Source organism: Anser anser (genome assembly GCF_964211835.1).
Source record: "Anser anser genome assembly, chromosome: 5".
In the NCBI taxonomy this organism is placed as follows: Eukaryota; Metazoa; Chordata; class Aves; order Anseriformes; family Anatidae; genus Anser; species Anser anser.
The window spans coordinates 29,499,866-29,512,477 of record NC_139725.1 but is presented as its reverse complement, the minus strand read 5'-3'; the positions used below and the strand labels follow the sequence as shown (position 1 = coordinate 29,512,477).

Here is a 12,612-nt window from a genome sequence, read left to right as displayed (position 1 = left end):
GGTCACATACTCCGTAGTTAAAGGCATGTCATTTTGTGCTTTGGGCAAGTGCAAAGTTTTAATGATGTGAAAAGGGTCTTGGAGAGAACAGCAATGAGCATAGGCTATCCAAAATCTGTGGAATTTGTAGGAAATGTAATAGTAGATAAATCACCAGCTCTTTTTCAATTTCAGCCTCAAGGAAAAAAGCATGCAGAAGCTGGGCTAGATGTTTGAGGACACAGTCACAAAAGCCAAGCAGCAAAGTAAGATCCAATTAGCAAGAGACTTTAAAGCAACGAGTAGTTTTTTCAGTACCATAGTGGCAAGATGATGACCCAGGCAACTGAAAACATGCTCTCCAGTGGAGAAGACAATCCATGGACAGGTCATGGCTAGAATCCCAGGGTGTTTCATACCTTTTTTTTGCTTTTGTTGTCACTTCAGATTAATATTGCAATCAATGCCAATGGCGGAGGGGGGTAAGATCACAAAACTAGAGCAGAGAGTGCTCAAGTCAGTTGGGCCAGATGAATTTCAGCCTAGGTTAATTGCACCAGCCAATTGTTTAGCCTCAAAAGACCTAGGTATAACCTAGCCTAGCTTCTGGGATGTTACACAGCTCAAGAACACACTTGGAAGCCTGGAAAAGTGCAGACGTAGTTCCTGCCTTCAAAAGGAAAAAAAGGAGGAGCTAGGGACTGCAGATTGTTCAGTTTAACTTCAATTCCCGGAAAAATACTGGAACAAACAATCAAACTTTTGTAAGCACCTAAAACAAAACAAAGAAGTGAATAATGGCCAACATAGATTTGTCAAAAACAAATTGTGTAAAATGGATCAAATTTCCTTTCATGACAGAGTGAAAAACCTTGTTGATAAGGGAGAAGCAATCGTTGTCCTATATTTTGACTGTGGTGAGGCTTTTGTCACAGGGTAACGTGATATTTCTAAACCAATTAAGGGAACCTGTGCTAAATGGGGCTAGTCTAGGATGATGCAATATTAACTGGAAAACCACACAGAGAAAATAGTTATTAATGACACTTTAAAACGGGAAAGGTGGGTCAGGAAGAGTCTGCTGGGAGTCTGTACCAGGTCAGTATGATTAAAGTGATTATGAACAGCTTGGGCAATGGAATAGAGAATATCACATTCTTGTCTACCACAAACCTGGAAGGAGACTATGGATATGCTGACATATAAAACTACAATTAAAAACTATTTAGGCAAATGGTCTTCAAAATAGGATTCATTTCAGTAAGGATGGTTGTAAGTTCCTGTATAGGGGCATTGCCAAGAATAATTAATTCTCTTTGTGTGGTGTGGTGAATATGCCCGAGTAGCCCAAGTAACGACTCCACATAAAAAGTTTATGTGAGAGATGTTACAGGTCACAATTAAAATATGAGTTAATTGCTAATGCAAAGAGCACAAATGCAGTAATATGCTGTGTAAATAGGCATGGACCCTACAAGTAAGCCTTCTGCTCCGTTCTCCATGAGGCCACAGTTGGATTATGGGTGCTGTGGTCAAGACAGGGTCCAGAGGATGGCAATGGGAGTAATCAGAGTTCATGAAATCCAGACCTAGGAAGGAAGAATGAACAAACTGACTTTTTTTAGTCTAGGGAAGATTGAGGGAGGTAGGGTTACTGTTGTCAGTTAGGTGAAAGATGGCTGGGAAAAGGGGAATAAATTTTTCTCCACATCCCTGATGGATAAGACAAGTAATGAACTTAAATTACAGAAATGGAGATTGAGGTTAGATGTTAGAAGAAAGAAAGCAGTAAGGATAATGACGCACAGAAGTATCAGAGGAGGCCGTGGACTCGCTATCCTGTGTTTAGGATGAAGTTAGACAAGCATTTGTCAAGAGTGACATAAGTATAATGATCCTGCCTAGGGACATGAGTCTGGACTAAATGATCTTTTGAGATCCCTTCCAGCCATATAAATCTCTGATTCTAGCCTAACTGCTGAAGGAAGACAGGATTACAAGTGCTCCACGTTTGTGGTTTGTGACGCTCACATTCGTGACTGGGAGCCAAGAACAGTCCTGCAGGAGCTATACGCACTGCTTGCTGGTTTGCAGGAAAATGGTTTCCTGCATGGCAGGTAAAGTCACCAAAGACTAAGAGACATCCTTGGATTATGAAAATATAGCACTGACTGGTTTATCTTGCATTTAAATGCCTCTGGTCTTAACCATAGTGGTGATGCATGACGCTAGCCTTGAAAGCGTTGGTCAGTGTAAAACAGCCCGTTATGCTTGTTCGCTAATTGCAGCCAGGCAGAACTGGCCTCCCCGAACTACAGAATTCAGGACTGCTTGCTTCCATCTCGGTGGGAGCCAGGGGCCAGTTCAGCCTGCAGCCCTGGCACTAGTGACGCAGGCTGGCACTAGCAGCGCTAAAGCTGCCACAGGCCCATCAGACGCTGGGTAATAGAAACGCGAACGATTGTTTTCTGTCTGGAGTCCCCACAGTCCATTAGGGACAGAGCTTGCTAGAGATTATTTTCTGCAGGCACTTAGAGAAGTTTGCATTTCTCTAGCAATTCAAAGGATGATAAGTGGAAAAGGGTACAAGAAAAACAGAAATACTTTTTTTTTTTTTCTCAGCTTCTAAAGACAGCTTTTACAAACATCAGTATATAAATAGAAAAGAAAAAAAAGACACATTTTAAAGAGGTGGCTAACCCAGTATCCCTTGAAAAAAATAGCAGAGAGCAAACACTGAAGTCCTTTAACTCTGTCATAATTTGTAGCAGGTTTGCAATTGTGAAATCTCTCAGCGACGTGGGACAGATGTTATGGTGAGGAAAATAAAACAAACAGACATCGGGATGGGAAATGCAGAGAAGATGAAATGACACCGTGTTGTAATCCTTATGGGAAATCTCTATACAGCTTTCCAAAATTCTGTACTGGTGAGCAATTAGGAAACTAGACAAGCTATATAAACAGAGCCACTAGAGGTCTGTAACCATTCCCATGCAGTTTCCGCAGCGAGCATGAATCTCAAGGGCAACTTTGGGGAGGGGAAAATTTCTGCCCACCATCTTCTAAATGATCCCTTTAATATTCTGTCCAGAGCTATTTGCGTAAGAAATGCACACAAGGGGAGGTTTTCCAGTGCTCACTCCTGTTCCTATGGCAGTAGATCAAAGGCAGTAACAATACAGAGTTAATTAATTCAGGAGAAGGAATTCCCACTTGCAGCGGTCTTAACCCAGCAGTGGAGGGAAGGTGTCAATCATAAGGGCAAAGGTGCCGAAACTGGCATGGATTTGTGGTTGGTTTTTTTCCTTCACTAAGTAGTTAAGGAGGGGTGTTAAACAGTAAATGTCACCTGAGCTTCGGGAAAAGCTTCAGAAAAGGTTTTTATACATAATCAACAGTTTATAAGTGAGCATGAATGATCCAGCTGCAGTAAACCTGAACAAAAATTGGGCCTACAATCTTGTAAAAAGAAACCTCTGCGAGGGAAGTGCATTCTTCTGTCCATGTCAAGTTTGGAGAACATCCGTCTCAGCCCCACTGAAGATCATCAGCATCCACAAAGGTGGTGAAACTGGCCAAAGGGAAAGCTGGGGAGGAGTTCGTCTGCCCCTGCAGCCTTCCAGCTTTGTGTAAATCAGCAGAGCAGAGGGATCAAAATGATTGGGAAGAACCAAAAGTTATTCAGTAGTACCCAGAGGAGTGTGGGCAAAACTGCGGTATGGAGCTAACAATAGAATAGAAAGCAAAGGCCTTCGTGGAGGCAGAGCAAGGGGCTAGCCACCGGTGCACCTGGGATTTCTAGAATGCCTTAAAACCAGTAGGAAAGAAAAGGGGAAAGTTTGTTGATTTTTCCTGAGCTAGAAATTACCCTGCTAGTAACCTGATCCGTATCTAGAAGAAGAAATCTTAGAGGCAAATAGAGAATTTAATTGTGGAAAGAGTGACTACTTGCCTGTCAAAAATATATTGTCCCTGAGTGGGAATAGCATAGGAGAAAGGACCACACATGAAGCAAAATATTATGGGACTCTGTTGATTTTAAATGAAGTAATTTCTTCAGTTAATGTCTTCAGAAAGGTATTTTTTTCTCAAACTAAATGTCTAATATTTCCCTGATATCGGTGGCAAAGCTCCTGTTGACTTCTCCTTAAACAACCGCAGAATATTAAAGCTGAAGTCAGTTTAAGAATCTATCCCCCTTTTCCCTTTATGGCCTTATTTTCCTTTTCAGATGGAGCTCTCCTAACTTGGCCTTTATTTATTTCTCAACATGGGGGAAGTGACCCACACGATCCTTCATGGGGTTTCTGCAAGCATGCTCCCAACAGCCAGCATTGAGCAAACAGCTCTGCTGCAGCTGATTTTATAGAAGACATGTTAAACCCTGTGGCCAATACATAGTTTGGTGTAAGATGCCAAATACTCCCAGGGTTGAATGTGTCTGCTTGAAACAGCAATGAAGACTTTTTTTCCCTTGGGCATAACAGGGACACAGGGCTAATACCTGACTGTGGCAAGCTGATGATTTGTCTACCACTCTCTAAAATAGGTACTAATTACAAAAATCAGATAATCAGGACTTAGATCTGATGACCTTGTCTGCTTGCAGGCATCTTAATTGTATTTGCAGAAATCCACTGCACAAACCGATTTAGAAGTTGTTTCCTACCTGCCTCATCTTTGAACTCCAGCATGTCACAAAACTTTCAGGCTTGGACATACCAGAAAGGATCTTTACATTGTAATGCCTGACAGCCAACCTTGTGGGTTTTCGCTGGAATCATGCGTGCACTTCCCAGCACTGCACGTGACAAATGCTCTTACCTACACAGAGATCTCTGTGTGTCCATTCACTTAGACACATCAGCTGTGCCCACACTGGGGCTCATGCCAAAGCATGTGCGTGTGCATGTGGTTTCTCATCATATAAGTTTTCACCGAATGAGGAACGTAAGGAAGAATGCACCTTTTTATTTCTAGGAAGGACCTGAACCATCATATTTTATGTAGCTTTGGAAAAAGGAAGTACTGCCATTTGGAAGAAAGTTTAGGGGCTCTGAAGAGGACGGCCTCTTCATGCTGGCATAATTCAATTTCTCTATTTACTGGAAATTGCCCCATTAAACTGTTTGAAGCGTGGCCAAGGACAGGCTATATAAGGCCTAACTGTACTCCCTTATGAAACTTGGTAGCAAAACCCTTGACACCTTCAGCCTTGTATTTTGGATTTATCACGTATCATACGGCGTTGTGTTTCCTTGGGAGTTACATTTATCATGGTCTTTTGCAAGAGTTCAGCCCCTCTGCCAATGCATTGCGGGAGCTGTCTCATAACGGGCTGATGTGAAGAGCCCTACTGAGTCAGCCTCGAGAACTGGTCAGTCTGGAGCTCCATAAAGCACTTTCTTGGGCTGCAGCGCTGAGAGATGGCTTGTCAAAGGCCCGGCTCATACGAGAGCCAGCGTGCGTGAGAGAGCAGCATAAAAGTCACGATCAGGTGGGACCCACATGCTGTACCAGCAGAAGGAATGGGGTAAGTCTCAGCCCCAAGACGCTTGCTGGTGACATTGCTTCCGAGACAGGAGATCTTAAAATTAATGGCTTTAAAAGTACTATTTTTGTTATCTTACTACTAGCAGGTACTTCTGGCAACAATGACCTTCATCACTGCACTTCAGCTGTCACTGGCATTTGCCACTACAGTTCTAGGGAAGAGTCTGTGGGCTATTTGCTTCATAGCTGGAGTTTAGAGACAAAATCTGTACTGAAACCTGAGCTTTAAAGGTTTTGCATGTTATTAAGTAAGCAAGCTGCAGCCTGCCTCCCCACTTCCCCCTCCCCCCGGCACCCCTTTTCGAGGGTGACTAAAGTACCAAAAATATAACACACGCACACTGACTTTTAACTGGCTTCATAAAAACATACCTACAATAGCGTAGCTTTTATGTTAGTGTCACATGTGAAAAGAATGTGTGAAGCCTAGGAAAGTATGCATAGCCTCATACTAGTTCTGTGTCTAATGATACTCAGATATGGGGCTGGCACATAACACTGCAGCGCACAAGCTTCTGACTTTCTGAGCCAGCCTTGAAAAAGAAGGCTGAAGAGCATTTGCCTTCTGTGTGCCATTTGTCTTGTCAGCAGTGTGCTAAAAACAAACCTCTGTAAGCTCACAGTGACGGCTGGAATTGGCCCGGTCCCTGTGCGAGTGAGATTAAGGCATCCTACTTTCTGTGGTCCCTGATAAGGTGGAACTGTTTGTTATGGATGGCTCTGATTTTTCTCAGGGGCATCATCATGAAGGGCAGGCTAGGACCTACACTGTGAACTTCCATAACTTAAAGCATCTGACATTCTTCTGTTTTGTCGTAAATTTGAGTTTTTGGGGGACAAAGAAGAGTCCCAATATAATTTTATTTTTAATACCTAAGTGCAATGTTCTAGGAAGTATTTTCACCTGTAAGATCGTGATGGATGCCCTCAGGTAGAACTTCAACTTACAATATTTTTTCTTGAAATCACTGCTTTTTGTTTACCCTCACTATCCTCTTTTGCAACCCCAGACAATGAGGGGTGGTATGTTCCTGAAGGCTGTTCTAAAATAATCACCCAACAGTAGAGCCAGCGTCTTACCTCAGCTTCAGTAATGAATCCCTTTGAACAACTAGTGCAACGCAGTAGGTATTTGCGTGAGCAATACTCAGCCACGTGTCTGTGTGCCAGATACTGGGCTGGTTGCAAAGCGGGCAAGCCTCCAAAGCTGGAATAGCATTCCTGATACAACTTTCCCATGTCTGACTCAAGGAGCTGTTACAAGAGGTGGCAGCTGGGTGCCCAAACAGAGCCTTTCCTCCCTCCTTCCCCTCACCGTGCTCCTGCTATCTCTCATGACAAGGGAAACGCTATGAGACTATTTGGTCATCTCAGTGCTTCCGTGAATTCCCATTTCCTGTCAGATTCTCCTGCGGCTTGCTACACTGATTCCAAGGTCCCAGAGCACTCAGGTTATGGCTGTGTCTGCAAAATAAAGGCACAGAAATAAGTGGCTACATAGCAAAAGCATATTCTGTTGCTCGGATATTTTTTTTTGCAAGGCTGATGAGACAATCTGAATCATACCGTTCCCTCCCACACAGAAATCCCCTTCTGTTATAGTTATGCCTTGCATACCTAATAGCTTAGTAATCAGCATAAAGCAACTTCTCTGCAAAGCTGGGGAAAGCCATGTATCCCAAGTGGCAGAGAGTGGCCAGATGCCACCCTGTTCAGTTTTGGCCCATACTGACACCTCGGATATTGACACCATGATAGTCATGATAAAAACATACCTACAATGTGCCAGTGGAAAATGATTTGATGCAAAAAATGCAGTTATGTCTCCCTTAGACAGCCAAGAGTAACTGGAACAGCCTGATAATATTTTGGTTACCCCACACGCTTTCACGCAAGTCTTGCTGGGCAGTGGAACCCGTGTAAAAAAGCCTGTGGGCTCATTCAGATCGAACTGCTGCTCTTCATGGGCTCACCTGGTCGGAGGTGGCAGTGAATGGGAACAAGCTCCAGCTCCAGCGTGCCTCGTGCCTAAAGGTCCCGTCTATCTCCGTACGTGGTTGAGGGCTTTGTGAAGCAGCCCGGGTGCTGGCAGGTTTGGGGGCCTTATACTGCCACAGCAAGTTCAGGGCATACAAAATGAGTTACCATTTCACTTACTGCTTGATGGGGTGCTCCTGGCATCAAAATGCCACAGTCATGTGTGAAACCCAGCTGTGGGTCACCATTTGGGGCAAACAGGCAGAAGAGAGCAGGACAGCAGGAGCTGCCAGCCATTTTATCCAGAGACCTGTAGTGCAGTATGCAGCAGAGGTTTTGGGTATAATAGGGTATAACAAAGACATTTTTGGTAGCATATAGGAGAGATCCTGGCTGTGAGGAGGTGGGAAGAGCTGTCTAAAGAAGATATTTTACCTCATACTACACTGGGAAATTGCAACCCTTTCCCTCAGGTGGCTGGGACTACAGAAGCTGTGAGTCCTTTACTTCAAGCTTATGGGTTTGAATCTCTGAATTCAGGGCACTTTTGCAGAGCAAATTCTTCCAGCACCTTCCAGTCAGGTTTAACTGATGCAGTTTAACTTTTAACAAAAGGTGCATTTTTTTGGACATAGGCCCTTGCAACCATCTCTGGGTGGCCTTCCTGTGCAGGGGTTTGGACCAGAGGGTCTCCATGGGGCCCTGCCAGCCTCAGCCACTTGGTGATTCTCTGGTTTCCAAACAGATTCTTGAAGGCAGGTGAAGAAGTGACATTGGTGCGGCCGCAGGCTCAGACGCTGACCGCAAACATATCTGGGTGGGGCTTTGCTGGAGTTGTGGGGGACCCATGGCACCAGCTGGGCACTGCACAGGACCAACAGGAAGGACACCAGCTTGTGGGGACACTGGACGTGTCTCTCTGGGTCCTGCAAATCTCTTTGTATCCCTCTGCCCCTCTGAAGGCCATCAAAGTGCTGCTTCGGCTCATCCAGATGATCTGAGCTTTGGGGTTTCATTTTTGGTGGGCTGGATGGGGCACTGGCTTCTCGGGAAGTCCTCTGTAGACAGGTAAGCCAAGAATTTGCTCAGTGCTGCTTTGAGAAGAATGTCACCAGCTGCCATACCTCCCTGTATCCTCATCCTTAGCCAGCTCCCGGCCCAGCACCTCCTCATCCCGCGGCACAAGCACCCATCAGGCACCGTCCGCCCCGGTGCCCGCCGCCTCCCAGCAGCGGCCGCCAGCCAGTCGCACGGTTTATTTTGGAGGCCCGCGCTAATCCCCTCCGCCCTCGCGCCCCTCGGTTTACAGTATTGCAGCCGCTTCCAGCCTGCGATAGGGGGGTGGCCTCCGGGTGACCCTGGATTAGTGTAAATATTTTGCTTTCGCTGGAAGGAAATGTGACATACATTTGGGATGGAAGTTATCCAGAGACTGCGGCCCTGGGAGCCAAACCGCCGGGAAGCCCCTGCCGCGGTGGTCTGGAGGTACCGCGCTGTCAAACGCATCGGGCCTGCCCCTGCCTCGCCCCAGCGGGGATCAAACACATTTACAGAGCGAGAGCCACTGGTATCCGTGCCCTGCGTGCCCACCCAGCAGCCAGGAGCACAGTGTGGCACGGCACAGCACAGCATGGCACACCTCCTGCCCTGGTAGGCCACGTCTCGGGAAGGCTGAGCACCAGCACAGAAGCATGACACAAATGAGGGGGGGTGAGAATGGGATTGTACGCAGGTGCTTTTCAAACTCCCGTGCGAGTTAGGAACAAAGATGCCACCAGAAAAAAATTGCTACGATATTACTTTTTTATCTGAAACCACACTGTCGATGCAAGAAGTTGCTGATAAGGTGGCTGTCCCTGCCTCCTGTGCATTACACCGCAGAGAGACCAAAATCCTGGAGGGATTTTGAAAACTGGCTCCCAGCTCAGTGCTATTTGCTGCTGCTGACACTTGTGCTCATCTGCCTTGGTCTCCCTGGCTGTAACATGTGCTTAAAAAAGAATAATAATACAATGCTTCAAGGCATACTATATGAAGTAGCTGGTGTCACATTTTACATCTGATAAATATTAATTAACAGTATTTCAGACTACAAAAGGCGCTGGGATCTCATGCATCAGCTGGAGAGAAATGTATCTCCCAGATTTAGCCATAATCTAGCTGAATTATGCATTTGATTTGGCATGGCTGATTACCCCGGAGTGGTGTCTGCTTGTTCAGCATTCCTCCGTCGCGTAAGGAGGTGCCGACTTCCCGCGGTAAAGCCCATCAGCCTGCCCGGGGACTTACGGAGCCAGATCATCCAGAACGGGCAAGCTGCATCAGGTAGAAGGTTTGCTTTTGATAAGTATCCAGAAATTAAGGCACCGACTTGTTGAGGTTTTAGGCCATGCCTAGGCCCCATCCTGATAATCCACTGTTAGCTTAATTATCAACCTTTGTTTCTCCAGACAGTCAAATTTGTTACGGAGCAAATGCATGTGTGTTGGATTCACTTGTGAAAGCCTCAACAGTAGATAATTTAAAATCAAATTACAGTGACACAGTCTGCCGTTAAACCTGAAAAAGAAGGTACCCTTTCACAGGACAATTCCCTTCGTGCGCTAAAATAAAAGCTGAGCAAACTGCGCCGTAATGCTCAGACAGCCTGCAGAGCCGTAGTGATGCACATTGACTTTTTAGGAAGATATGCAGCGAACGCTAAACAACTATGACGTTCCCAGTACTGCTGCCCAGAACCAGCACCCTGCTCTTCCTTACGTGCAGGGACGTCTAAACAGCTCTTGCCGCAGCCGCTGACACTACAATACTGAATCCTGCTCTGAAGAACTTAGGAGTGAGTCACTGAGATGGGAATTAACCCGTTACTTAGCATACACACACTGCTGAGCTGAACTGCAGGGGAGAAGGGAGGCAATGAAATCCCCGTTTCCAGAATCAGAAATTTTCGTTGTGTGTCTTTTTTTTTTTTTTTTTTAATTTTTACTGTTATCCTCTCAATCTACCCTAGTTATTGCTGGTGTTGTGGTATCCCAGCCGGCACGTGTAGGGACTACTCGCCATCCCTATTCAATATGCAGAGCTGCACTGCCGTGCTGAGCAAGGCTCTGGGAAACATACCTATGGGAAGTCGGGCCTTAACATGGTCAGGCTAGTCTCACGTGTGCATATTCAGACAGGGCTGAAAGTGACACTGAGGTCTTGCTTTGGTACTCAGGTTGACCTCATATCCAACACCAGCAGCTCTCTTTGATCTGCTTTTTCTTTGACATCGTGTGTTGTATGCATCCCCCCTCATGCATTCATTCCATTTTAATGCTGTTGGTCTGGATTTGGGAGAAGGCTAAAGTGCCAGCCAGCCAAAAGACCAGCCAGAAGAGTGATGATTTTGGCCATCTCAGAGACCAGCTGTAGGAGATGTGATTTTATCTGACAAAAAAGGTGCTGAGAGTATTTTAATTATGCAGGGGGGTGGGTTTGGCAAAAACAGAGGGCTCTGGCTTCATGTAGAAACAGCTAATTTAGCTGAGTGCCAAAACTTGTGCCAGTTCTAGGTAAACTTCACTGCTCTTCTTGCAGTGCTCATCCAGTCCTGTCCCAGCCAGCAACAGGAACTGCCGCCGGGTGCACCTCATAAATACAAATAGACCAGGAGAGACTCGTGTGAATGTTTCCTATGCGTTCGCTTCTCGCAAGGACGTGTCTCACAGCCGGAGCCCAGCTCTGCCGTGCCAGATCAAAAAGTGGGCATGGTGTTTGCGCTGTCCTAAAGGAGAGAGGACACAGCCCTCAGCCAACAGAAGTGCCCATGCCGGGGGTTTGACAAGTACAGCTGTGGGCAGGAGGGTGGGTGCTCCGCGAATCGTGGCTCTGGATAAGGCTTTTGGTGCTCGGAGCCATGTCTACATCAATATCTGTGATGAAGCACATGCTTAACTTTCTAAGCACAAAGCTCTCACATACTAAGATTTATATTTAAAGGAGAGGAGAAAGAGAAACATAAATTTGTGGCATGTGTTTCTGAGCTAGGAAACATGAAAAGCAGCAAGGAAACATACCACTTTTGCTGAGAGGCACTTGGGATGGCTCTTGCCTTTCAATCTCTCTATCAACAGATGAGATGCTGGAAGATTGCACCTATCCTGAAACCCTCATTTTCTTTTGCAGAGTAATAAGCAAATAGGTTTGAGCCTGTTGCCTGCAGGGAAATGGTTTTGTAATGGAAGGAGCACCCTGCACTAAATCAACAAACAGAGAATGGCTGTGTTTGTTTTTCCATGTACTGGAGGTGAAGGTTGCAACCACACCGGGGTTTCTTTCACATCCTCTCCACTTGACACGGGGCAGGGGACAGGCACAGATGCACACGGAGCTGTAGTGTACACGGAGGGAGCATGTAACCAGAATCACGAAGCCTTTGGGCTCTGCTTTTCCTCCGGGTGTGCTCTGTGCTGGCGGGGTGGGCGATGGGCCCCCAGGCACTCCTGGCACTGTCCCTGGGCTCTGTGAGCCAGCACCGGCTTCCCAGGGAGCCGCCTGTGTTCCCCACTGCTCGCTTCCAGCCCCGATCTCCCGCCTGTGCAGTCACACAGCAGAGCATCGGGGAACGCAGCTGGACTACAGCTGACCAACAGCTACAAAAAGGAAGCTGTCTCTATTTTTTTAACCCAGCTCTGTTCCCCACTCCAGTTCACTCTGAGGGCACACCAGTGCTGGCACTGGGAGCGATCCTCTCGGGCTTCTTTCAGCAGTGACAGCAGCTTATGCGGGTGACACCAGCTTATCCCGGCCTGGGTGTTGGTGGCCCTCTGGCCTGGGCAAGGGATGGCCTGGAGGTGGGGCGGGATGCTGGCCCCGAGCCCTGCCTGCATGAGCAAGCAGGAGAGGAGAGCTGCAAGTGCAGCCGAGCTGATCAGCCAGCAGCAGTGATACTGGTGGGTGTCTTGTTTCATGCATTCGCATACTCACAGAAACGCACTTTCATTAGCACAGATCATTTCACATAAGGTAGGTACTTTTGCTTATTGGCTTTAAATACAGAGCTACCAGTATAATTTTTGTCCATGCCATGTACGCTTTGTTGTCATTGCTGAAGGAGTG

The 12,612-nt window shown here is 46.4% G+C and overlaps 1 long non-coding RNA gene across 2 annotated transcripts in view; it reads left to right on the top strand.

Annotated features, from left to right (window-relative positions):
• Positions 1-5,527: 5,527 nt before the first annotated feature.
• Positions 5,528-12,612, top strand: part of LOC310899846 — a 45,421-nt gene continuing 38,336 nt past the window's right edge. The window contains exon 1 of one of the 2 annotated variants that reach the window (XR_014584709.1): positions 5,528-12,446. This is a non-coding gene — a long non-coding RNA (uncharacterized lncRNA). Of the gene's footprint in view, positions 12,520-12,612 lie in introns of both variants that reach the window. The other variant, XR_014584710.1, reaches the window with a different exon arrangement.